Raw genomic sequence first — 12635 nt, 5'->3', positions numbered from 1 at the left:
AGAAACATAATTTTAATAATCCCAAACCTTTACTTATATGTTATTCCCCCTTTTATTTTTGAGATTATAGTAATCTTTACAACAAAATCTATCATTTGAACATAACTTTAAATAAGGTCAATCCTGTTGGAGCCATCCCAACATAGAGTAAGGTGAGAGGCAGAGTCTTCACTCAATTGAGGTGTGGCTATTGACAAATCTTAGGTAAAGTATTTTAATTCTGAAGTTGAGTTTTGCCTCTTTCTTAAATATCATTTTGCAAAGTTTTCATATGTTGTTTCCTGGGTCTGTATGAACATCAGTTAACACAATCTGAAACATAAATCAAACTAAAGCCAAGAGAACGACTAACTTTCTCTTTGTGGAAAAAGAGGCAAAATGTTTTCATGTTCCACACTGTCAGCCTTCAAACAACTCAGGTTCTCCTTATTACTTTCCAAAAATACATTTAAATTTCCATCTCAATGTAAAGAGTATCATAAAATCTTTATTTATAACTTACTGATAACAGGTTACCTTTATCCAGTTACAAAACATTATGGTGACATAAATAAATACACAATTAAATTTGTTATTTTTATATAAGTCTGAAAGAGACTATTGCTACAGACAACTTCAGTTTGGAGAACACAAGTTTGACAAAGTGCTCTCCTAAACTCTCAGATGTACAACATCTATCTAGTCACATATGTTTAGGGTGTCAACGATATTGTAATAACCTAAAATAATATTTGTTTTTTAACCAGTTATGAAGTAGTCATTTTGGGATTTCGATGGGAATTGTATTGAATCTGTATAATGCTTTTGGTGGTATGGTCATTTTGACAACATTAATTCTGCCTATCCAAAAACAGAGGAGGGTTTCCCTTTTCTAAGGTCTTCAAATTTCTTTCTTTAGTGTTCTATAGTTTTCATTGTAGAATTCCTTCACCTCTTTTGTTGGTTTGATTCCCAAGTATTCTTTTAGGCTATTGTGAATGGGATAGTTTTCCTGATTTATTTTTCAGCAGATTCATTATTGGAGTATAGGAACATGATTGATTTTATATGTTGATCTTGTATCCTGCTACTTTGTTGAATTTATCAGTTCTAGAAATCTTCTGGTAGAGTTTTTTGGGTCTTCTAAATATAGGATTTTGTCATCAGCAAACAGAGATAGTTTACCCTTTTGTTTTTCTATTTGTTTTCCTTTAATTTCCTTCTCTTGCCTGATTTCTCTGGCTAGAGCTTTAAGGACTATATTGAATAGGAGTGGTGAGAATGAACATCTTTGTGTTATTCCTTTGTTAGATGAAATGTTTTCAGTTTTTCTCCATTTGGAGTAGTGTTGGCCTTGGGATTGTCATTGTTAATTTTTACAATGTTGAGGTAATTTCCTTCTATCTCTATCCCTAGTTTTTCTAGTGTTTTAAACATGACTGAGTGCTGTACTTTGTCAAATGCTTTTGCATCTATTAAGATAATCATGTGATTCTTTTCCTTTAAGCTATTTATGTGGTGAATTATATTTATTGATTTCCATATGTTTAACCAACCTTGCATCCCTGGAATGAAACCCACTTGCTCATGGTGTACTATGTTTTTGTATGTTGTTTGCCAATATTTTATTAAGAATTTTTGCATTTATTTTCATCAAGAATACTGGTTTGAAGTTTTCTTTCCTTGATCCATGTTATGGCTTGGATATGAGGTGTTCCCCTAAAGATCATGTGTGAGACAATGGAAGAAGGCTTAGAGGTGAAATGATTGGGTTATGAAAGCCTTAACCCAAACCTCAAATTAATCCTCTGATAGGGATTAACTGAGTGGCAATTGTAGGTGGGTAGAATGTGGTTGGAAGAGGTGGGTCATTGGGGGGGGGTGTGCCTTTGGGGTATATATTTGTATCTGGTGAGTGGAGTCTCTTTTTCTTCGTGCTTTCTGATCAGGCCCTAAGTTGCTTTCCTCCACTACAGACTTCTACCATGATGTTTTGCCTCACCTGGAGCCCTGAGGAATGGAACCAGCATTCTTATGGACTGAGACCTCAGAAAGTATGAGCTCCAAAATAAACTTGTCCTCCTCTAAAAGTATTCTTGTCAGGTCTTTTGGTCATAGTAGTGAAAAAGCTGAGTAGAACAATGTGTCTTTGTCTGGTTTTGGTATCAGGGTGATACTGGCTTCATAGAATGAGTTTGGAAGAGTTCCCTCCTTTTCCATATCATGGAATAATTTGAGGAGGATTGGTATTGGTTCTTCTTTAAAGATCTGATAGAACTTGACTGAGAATCCATCTGGTCCTGGGCTTTTCTTTGTTGGGAGGTTTTTGATAGCTGCTTCAATTTCATTACTTGAAATTGATCTGGTTATGTTTTCTATATCATCCTGATTCAAGTTGGTAGGTCATATTATCTCTAGGAATTTATAAATATCTTCAAGACTTTCTAACTTCTTGGAGTATAAATTTTTAAAATAGTTTCTGCTGATCCTCTGGATATCAGTGATATCTGTGGTGATATTTGCTCTTTCTTTTCTTTCTTTTTCAAAAGAATATTTGTTCTTTTCAGTTATCCATTACAGTAGAGTCTATCTTGGCATATTTATACAAACACAGAGTATATCTTATTCTAATTAGAATTCCATCTTCTGGACATACATGATGTTGAGATTCACTGTGGTACATAGGAAAGTTATGTCAGATTCATTCCACTGTTTTTGCTATTCCTATCTCCCTCTCTTCCCTTTATGTGCTTTTGTCTAATCCACTGAACTTCTGTTCTTTCCCTCACCACCTTCTGTTACCATCCACAGTGATATTTCCTTTTTCATCTTGGATTTTGATAATTTGAATTTTTCCCCTCTTTCTTTTGGTTAGTTATAATGTCAGAGGATTCATCAATTTTGTATATCCTTTCAAAAACTGTTTTGTTGATATTTTGTATTATTTTTAAATTCCAATTTCATTAATTTCATCTATGACTTTATTTCATGTCTTCTACTGATTTTGGTGTTGGTTTGTTTTTCTCTATTTTAGGACCTTAAGAAGTAATGTTAGATTATTTACTTAGTATATTTCTATTCTTTTAATGTATAAGCTCGATGCTATGAACTTTCTTCTTAGTACTGCCTTCATGCTGTCCCAGAGATTTTGATATGTTGTATCACTATTCTCTTTTACCTCTAAATATTTTTTATTTCTCCCCTGATTTTTTCTGCTATGCATTCATCATTCAAAATTATATTATTTAATCTCTAAGTGTTAAGGTGTTTTCTTTTACCTTATCATTGATTTCTCATTTCATTCCATTATGATCTGAGAGAATACAAGGTATTATCTCTGTTTTTTGTATTGGCTAAGGTTTACTTTGTGACCTGAATTATGGTCTATTTTAGAAAAATTTCCATATGTGGCTGAGAAGCAAGTGAATTTAGTCATTGAAAGGTGAAATATTCTAAAGATATCTGGTTAGGTCCATATTATTAATTGTATTTTTTAGTTCGCAGTCACAAACTATTGCTTAGTTTGTGTCTGGATGACCTATCCAATTGTGAGAGAGGCATGTTAAAGTCACCCAGTATTATTGTATTGTGGTCTATTTGTTTCTTAATATTAAGAAGGTTTTGTTCTATGTACATAGATGCTGTTTTGGGGACATAACTATTTATGATCATTACATCTTTTGATGTATGATTCCCTTAAGCAGTATGAAATAATCTTATTTATCTCTTCTGATTAATCTTGGCTTGAAGTCCACCTTATTTTATATGAGAATAGAAATGCCTGTTTGTTTATGAGTCTCATGTGAATGCTATGTTTTTTCCCCACCCTTTCACCTTGAATCTGTGAATCTCTTTCCTATGAGGTGAGTATTTTGCAGACAGAATATTGTTGGGTTTTCTTTTTAAAGTTATCTGCTAACCTATGTCTTTTGATTGAAGAGTTTAGACTGTTTACATCCAAAGTCATTATTGAGAGATAATTTTTATTTCTTGTCATTTTGATTTCTAAAGTTTAAATTGACTTGATTTTCCTTTAATTGACTACTTTTCTAGTGTAATTCTTCTCTATGTTGATTTTCATTTTTATTTTTCATTTCTTCTCAATGAAATACTTTACTGATATGTTTTACAGTTTAAACCTTCTACTTATGAATTCCTTTTTATCATGGAAGGCTTTTATTCATCTTCAATTCCAAAGCTTGATTTTGTTGGTATTCTATTCTTGATTGGCATCCATTTTATTTTAGAGCCTGGTATCTATTATTCCAAGTTCTACTGGTTTTAGGGTCTGGGTTGAGAAATCAGTTGAATATGAATTGGTTTCCCTCTAAATGTGATAAGCAATTTTTCTTTTGCTGCTTTTAAAATTCTATCCTTATTCTGTATGTTAATCATTGTCATAATGATGTGTCTTGGAGTGGCTTTCTTGTGATTTTTGTATATTTGGAGTCCTATATGCTTCTTGCATATGAATTTCCATCTCACTCTTAAGGTTTGGAAATTTTTCTGATATTATTTCATTGAAAAGATTGTGCATTGCTTTAGTTTGTATTTCAGAGTCTTCATTTATCCAAAAGAATCTTAAATTTGGCCTTTTAATATTATCCCATATTTATTGAATATTCTGTTCATGGTCTTTTAACATCTTTTTTCTGTGGTCAGCTTTATTTTTTTTTTCAAGATTTTATAAGTTGTCTCTGAGAACTGAAAATCTATTTTCAAAATGGTTTGATCTAGTGGTGGTGTTTTCCATTGAATTTTTAATTTGATTTATTGATTCTTTTATTTCCAGGATTTCTGATTGGTTCTTTTTCAGAATCTCTATTTCCTTACTGAATTGATCTTTCACTTTCTGTGTTTTCTCTCTGATTTCACTCCTTATATTCTCTTTAAACTCATAGAATAGTTTAACTATGAACTTTCTAAATTCCTTCTCTAATATTTCCTCCACTGTGTTGTCAGTGAAGTCTGTTGTTGAAGCATTATGGGCTTTTGGGATAGTTTGTTCTCTTGCCTTTTCATATAGTTTGTCTTTCCATCTATTGGTATAATTTTGACTTCTTTTAAGTGAAAGACTACTTTGTGAGCTTCTTTTTATTAAGAGCCCTGGGTTGGGTGAATATCCAGATAATTATATTTTAAGTCAATGTGCGATTTCTGCTCTTCCAAATATTAGCACCACGTTTAAGAGATGCAACTGAGCCCTATTTATTATAATTAGTTTAGAACCAAGCCTCATTCTATTCATTTTTTTTTTTTTTGAGTACCATGATTGAACTCAGGGCACTTGACCACTGAGCCACATTTCCAACTCTACTTCATATTTTTTTTTGATGGTTGAACACATTCATAGTCAAAATTCATTTACAGAGGACAAGCTTTCCTATGAATTTCAATACAAAATGTATAAAATGTGCTAATTTTACTAACTACTTGGTCATACATTGGCAACCTCTTTAACATCTAGAGACTAGATGTTGCAAAACTGGGACTCATTTGCCCATTATATATACTATATACACAGCAAAACAAAATGCACAAAATAAAGAAAATTGATTTCTGAAAATGTCCAAGTATGAACACACTAACATATTACCTTTTGCAATTGCTTTCCTCCCATCTCCTCCACATCACTGAACAAGTACAGACAGTACTACAGTGCTCACATAAGTGGTTTAGCAGTTCCATTCCCCAAAAGACTATTGCATATGAATTTTAAACAAAAAGATATTTACAAAGTGATATTTTACTACCTCTACATTTAACATACATCAGGCACTTCTAAACATCTAGTCAGACTAGATGTTTTAAGTAAGGACTCAGTTTGTCCACTATGTACATGACAGTCTTGAATAAACTGCACACATGTAACAATAATTCTAATTTGAAAATGTCTTCAAAATATGAGCATTCTGGCCTGTCACCAACCTGGTGGGCTGTAATACTCAAAACTTTTGGAAGACAATCCTTCCTAGGAATTTTAACACAAAACATACAGAATTTATTTACTAATTCTACTTTTGTCATACACTGGCAATCTCTTTAACATCTAGAAAGACTAGATGCAGATTAGGACTCATTTGTCCTTTATATACACTATGTACACAGCAAAGTAAGACAAAACCCATAGACATAAGGTACAAGTCTTAGCTCATAGTAGGCACACCCAAGGACCAGCACACAACTCTGTATGACTCAAAAGGGGGGTTTGGTTACTGCCCCCCCCAAAAAAATGTTTCATAAGAATTTTAACAAAAAGAAATGTACAAAATGTGTTGTTACCACTTCTACTTTTAACATATATCACGCATTTTAGAACATCTAGAAAGCCTAGATATTTCCAAAAAAAGTACTTAGGATTTTCTTTTTCTTTTTTTTTTTTTTTATTGTATACAAATGGGATACATGTTGTTTCTCTATTTGTACATAGAGTCAAGGCATACCATTTGTGTAATCATACGTTTACACAGGGCAATGATGTTTATTTTATTTTTTTCCCTTCCCCCCCACCCCTCCCACCCCTCTTTTCCCTCTATACAGTCCTTCTTTCCTTCATTCTTACCGCTCTCCTTATCCCTAACCCTAAACCTAATGCTAACCCCTCCCACCCCCCAAGATTTTCAACTATATATACAGTAACGAGGAATAAAATGCACACACAAAACAATGGTTATAAGAGAAAAATGTCTTTTACATAAAACCAGTCTGGGCCCGGCCTCTGGCCGTCGGACGGGCGGGAAGGGGCGGCCGCTGGGGTAGGATGGCGGCTGCAGCAGCGGCGGTGGACGCGGGCGCCGGCGCTGGGGGCCAGGGTGCGGCGGGCAGTGGCGGCAGGGCGCGCGAGGGTGGCAGCGTTGTGCCTGCTGTGTTACGCTCTGAGCGCGGGCGGCAACGTGGTCAACAAGGTGATTCTGAGCGCCTTCCCGTTCCCGGTGACCGTGTCGCTGTGCCACATCCTGGCGCTGTGCGTGGGACTCCCGCCGCTCCTCCGCGCCTGGCGTGTGCCCCCGCGCCGCCTGTCTCGTCCCCGGGCCAGGCCCGCATCCATCGGCCGGCCCGCTGCTGCCGCCACGCTTCTACCCCCGCTACGTGCTGCCGCTCGCCTTTGGCAAGTATTTTGCTTCCGTGTCAGCGCACGTCAGCATCTGGAAGGTGCCCGTGTCCTACGCGCACACTGTCAAGGACACCATGCCCATCTGGGTAGTCCACCTGTCCCGGATCATCATGAAGGAGAAGCAGAGCACTAAGGTGTACTTGTCACTCATCCCCATCATCAGTGGCGTCCTGCTGGCCACCGTCACTGAATTGTCATTTGACATGTGGGGATTCGTCAGTGCCCTTGCTGCCACACTGTGCTTCTCTTTTCAGAACATATTCTCCAAAAGGTTTTGAGAGATTCACGGATCCACCATCTCCGCCTGCTGAACATCCTGGGCTGCCACGCTGTCTTCTTTATGATCCCTACATTGGTCCTGGTGGACCTCTCAGCTTTCCTGGTCAGCAGTGACTTGACCTATGTCTCCCAGTGGCCCTGGACACTCCTGCTCCTGACTGTGAGTGGCTTCTGTAACTTTGCCCAGAATGTCATTGCCTTCAGCATCCTCAACCTCATCAGCCCCCTGAGCTACTCCGTGGCCAGCGCCTCAAAGAGAATCATGGTCATCACAGTGTCCCTGATCATGCTGCGCAACCTGGTCACCAGCACCAATGTACTGGGCATGATGACAGCCAACCTGGGAGTCTTCCTGTACAAGACCAAGTATGATGCAAACCAGCAAGCCAGGAGGCACCTGCTCCCGGTCTCCACGGCGGACCTGAGCAGCAAGGAGCGCCACCGGAGCCCACTGGAGAAGCCCAACGGCATCCTCTTCCCCCAATATGGGGACTATCAGTATGGATGCAACAACATCCTGACAGATCACTTTCAGTACAGCCGGCAGAGCCACCCAAACGCGTGCACTTTGAACCGCTATGACGTATAGAGTGCAGAGGCTGGGGCGGGACATCCTGCGACCCCTGCCCCTGCGCCCCCAGCAGCATCGCGACTTCTGACAAGCAGTGAATGTACCACCCTGCTGAGAGAACGGTGCGCGACTTACCATCAGGAGACCCTGGGGTTTCTGGCCTCTAAGTGGGCAGCTGGGGACATGAGTACAGCACGGACGGTGGTGGGCTCTGGGCAGAGGGAGATCCGAATGGAGACCGGTGACGCTCCTTCTTCCTGGAGTCTGTCATCACTGGGCCGTGACCCTACGGAGCTCTTGGCCAGATTGGAGCTCTTGGTCAGATTTCACCTTTCCATGTGGAGTTCTTCCTCAAGCAGTGTGCTTCACACTTCTTGCTCAGCTTTCCAGGGGACATCCTGGACCAGAGAAGGGAGATCACTGTGGACACAGACCTGGGAGCAAGCACGAGCTGATGTCCTGGGGGGTGGAGGAGAGGATCGTAGGGTAGTGCTTGAGGATGACAGGCTAGCTGCTTTAATTTCACTGCTTGGACACGCAGAGGACCAACATGGGCATCGTGCAGGCAAGTGGCCTGGGAGAGTTACTCCAGACACCCCAGCAACCAGGATGGACCCAGCACCCCAGTCAGCCCCCAGGCTGTTGGCAGTTACAGGCGAGAACCGCGGAGTGAGCGACTCGCAGGTGGCACTGAACTCCTGGGCTTGAGTCTTTGACTGCAGGTTGGAGTCAGAGTCCACCCAAATCCAGGGGAAGGGAAATGGCGTCTCCATCATCCACCTTTCTCTTCCCTTGCCAGAGCAGGGCACGTCCCCTCTCCAGGCAGCACACAGGATCTTTAGGAATCATGTGTCTCAAGCTGTGTTTCTGTGGTCCTTTGTCTTTTTGTACGAGTCTTGGCCGCTTCAGTGATGACTTGGAAGGCTGTTTGGTGGGGAGATCTTGATTTCATGAGGATCTTGCATTTTTCTAAGGACTATTTTATAGTCGTGTGATTTTATGCCACGGTCCCCATTAGGGGACACAGCAAGACTGGCTTATGGATCGGAATTCATCATTTCTAAATGTTTAAAAAGAAGAAAAGTTCCTACTGGTGATGCCTATCTGACTAGTTTGGTAATAAGCAAGAAGCAGCGAAGTGTTCTGAAGCTTTTCTCTTGATGACCACAATCACTGAAAATGGACGGAGTCCAGAATATTATCTCAATATTTTGTGTGACAACACTGTCAGTGGTTTGTGTCCATGATCTGCTTCTGTGTTGTGTGTACGTTAGGATGAACCATCTCCTAGATAGGGGAGAAGCGAGAGCACCAAGCTAGGGTTTTGTTTGCCAAATCAGATTCTTTGGTTAATAATGCATTTGGGAGCTGGGCACAGCGGCACATACCTATGGTCCCGGGTACTAGGGAAGCTGAAGCAGGAAGATCCCCTAAACCCAGAAGTTGAAGGCCATCCTGGGCAACAAGGTGAGACCCTGCCTCAAAAAAGCTTTTAAAAGTTTGGGTTTGGGCAGAATCATATCAGGAAAATTATAGGACCCCAGGATGGCAAGGTCCCCATTGTGGCCTTAGTCTTTTTTGGCATCACGAAGGGGCCGTGCCCTCACAGAGGGGACCACTGGCTTGGCTTCTGGGGTCTTTTTGATGATAACTGCCCTTCTTTCTTCAGCACTGTTCCCAACCTCCAGCTACATTTGGGGACAGTGGGTCACAGATAGGACACCAATTTGCCCTTTATCTCCTGTTAAATGCAGTGTTTACCCATTCAGAGAGGAAGTAACACTGCTTCTGCTTGACTACTGGTTTTGTTGGTTTTTTTTTTTTTTTTTTGCTTAGTGCCTCGCTATTGCTGAGGCTGGCTTTTTTTTTTGTTGGGTTTTATTTTGTGTTTTGCTGTTGATAATTGGAATTTTGTATTGAAGAGGTTCAGTTTTGTCTGCTTATGAATGGGCCTTCCTCCTTGTCTAAGTTTACTCATCAGCGGCCTCAGGAGAATCCCTGTTTGTCCGTCTGTGGTTCACTTGCTTAATACATATTTTGATCCCAGGTTTTAAGACAATTGCTAGGTAAAATAGGAAGAAACAGTCCTGCGGAGCGCCTTCACCAGAAGCTGTGGAGCCTGAGGCTGAACTGTTCTCCCTGGTGAATACAGTTCTGCACTACAAAGGTGTTATGGTAGTTGTTTACGATTATAGTTAAGTGATTCCTCAAACATATCATTCAACTCCAAAATTAATTATGCCTCTATTTGGATTTAATGAAATTTCTAATGTTACTGAAATCTGCATATTAACTTGTTTTCCTTTTCCAAAGCAAGATCTGCTGGTGAGAGGAAATGACTATCTGGTTTTATTATGGTTTATAAATTAATAAATGGGATATTTAATTCTGTAAAAAAAAAAAACAGTCTGCACAGGCAGGCCCTCTTCCTCCTCACCCTCGAAGTCTTCCCCATGTCCTCTAACCCTCTTAAAAAACGTGGGCAAGTGCCGCTCCTAGAGATGGTCTAAGGAATCCAGTCCAAAGTCACTTCCAGAAGAAATTTCTGATCTTGTAAAACAAATGGTCATTTACAAGACTTTATTTTCTAACACTATCAGACCTCGGCAACCTCTTCACAATGAGAACGTCCAGCCTAGCACACGTTTTAACAGGTTGGGGGCAAGTTGAGAGCAGCTTTTTCGTATTATCTACCCAGGCCTTCTACACACGGCCAGGAAATCTTCCCAGGGTGGCGCCCACGGCCTGTTACTCCACCGTTTCTCTCTGGGAGAAGGAACAAAAACCGCCCGAGGCCGCTAACCGTTCTACCCGTCGTCGTCTTCGGGGCTTCGCTCCCCTTCCAGGACGGTTAAGGCCTTTGTTCGCCTGTCCCGACCTGGCGCGGTCTCCAGGGGCCGCACCGCGCGGTCGCGGAGGGCCCTGGTCTGCGCGGCTCCTCTGTCCAACGCGTGACCGAGCTTTCGGGCGTCCACTCTCCTCCGAGGGCCCTCGAAGCCCCTGCCGGCCTCCGCGGCGTTCCGGGCGGCAGCCATTCTTCTCGCCCTGCCACGCCCGCCGCCCCTCAAAGGCGCCACGAGCTCCGCCGCTTCGGCTGGGACAGACAGGATTGGACTCCCAGACCCGGCCGCCCGCGGGGCCGGGGCCGGGATCCGACAGGTCGCCGCTGCCATCAGGTCGTCCAGCCAGGGGAAGAGGATCGAAGGTCCTTCACAGGCAGGGCCAGCCAGTGGGCAGTCGCAGCGGGAGCTCCGGATGTCTGCAGGGAAGAGGCCGCAGCCTGTCCCCGGGCCCCCAGCTCACCCGCCGGCCTGAGGCCGGAGGACCCCAGAGGACCCTGGAGAGCAGGCCGCACTCATTTCTCACCGTGCTTTCGGTCGGAACTTCGTATTTTTTTTTTTTTTTTTTTTTTTTTTTTTTTTTTTTTAAGAGTCAGGGTTTCACTGAGTTGATTAGTGCCTCTATTTTGCTGAGGCTGGCTTTGAACTTGTGATCCTCCTGCCTTAGCCTCCTGAGCTGCTGATATTACAGGCATGCACCACCACACCCAGCCTATTCAACCTTTTTTTTTTTTTTTTTTTGGTGCTGGGGATTGAACCCAGGGCCTTGTGCTTGCAAGGCAAGCACTCTACCGACTGAGCTATCTCCCCAGCCCTCCTATTCAACCTTTTAAGAAACAAAAACTTGTTGCAATTGTTCTCTGTGGTTCATCAAATTGAGGTATAAATCTATCATAAAGCTCTGGAATTGTTAAATTTAGTAAATTTACTATGACCTTAAGTGAGGGCTAAAAGGGAGGAGGAAGAAAGATTGATCAAAAAGTAGAAGGAAAGAAAAGAGAGAGAGAGAGAGAGAGAGAGAGAGAGAGAGAGAGAGAGAGAGAGAATGAGAATATGAATTTACTCCAAGGTAGAAAGAGAAGAAATAGATGACAAATGATTGGTATTTGAGGCAGTAGCCAATAAAGCAAGAGGATGAGTAGTGGGTAAGAGGAGCAAGTATAATCTAGAGCTAGGAAAACAAAGACAGGAAGATTGATTCCAATTAGTGCTTTAAACTATTAGATGAAATACATTCAAATGGGTTGAAGGTACAATCTTGGTTATTGGGTTAACAATTATCTTTCAAATTAAAAAGTTATTTATATGATCAAAGTTGACAGAGTTGTTTATAGTAAACCATGCAAGGTGAATAAAATTCTTGTCAAATCTTGGTTTGGATTTCATTGGTGTTTGGACATTTAACAAATGTTTATTAGTCTTTGGCTGTGGATCCCTTCTGAGATGCAGGGGCACAGCCAATTCCCTAGTTGCTGTGAATCTCATATAAGCAGTTTCTGGTTTGTCAGCTTAGGGGTCCTCCAACTGACTGCTTGGAGGGTGCAGTGTTGTGGTTTGGGTGTTTCTATTATGTGCAGTAGTTCAGGATGCAGACTCTGGATCCTGAACAGGGACTCTGGAGTGTCCCTGTGATTGCTGTGGTTCACCATGTACCTGGTCTCCTCTACAGGATCCTTTTCATGGCAGTGAAGATCCTGGTGGCTATATGTGAGCACAGGAACTCTGGTTGTGGTTTTCTGTGGGTATTATGTAGTTTTAGAAGTATTCCCCTGACTGACACTGTTCTCTGAGGTAGTGAAAGGACTCCAGTGGTTCACCTGGATTCTAGATTCCACTGCCCCAGGTTGTGAAT

The 12635-nt window shown here is 41.4% G+C and overlaps 1 pseudogene; it reads left to right on the top strand.

Annotated features, from left to right (window-relative positions):
• Nucleotides 1-6739: 6739 nt before the first annotated feature.
• Nucleotides 6740-7961, top strand: LOC124991477 (solute carrier family 35 member E1-like; annotated as a pseudogene).
• Nucleotides 7962-12635: the final 4674 nt, after the last annotated feature.

The sequence above is a fragment of the Sciurus carolinensis genome, chromosome 8 (assembly GCF_902686445.1).
Source record: "Sciurus carolinensis chromosome 8, mSciCar1.2, whole genome shotgun sequence".
Taxonomy (NCBI): domain Eukaryota; kingdom Metazoa; phylum Chordata; class Mammalia; order Rodentia; family Sciuridae; genus Sciurus; species Sciurus carolinensis.
This window is presented reverse-complemented; position numbering and strand designations above follow the sequence as displayed.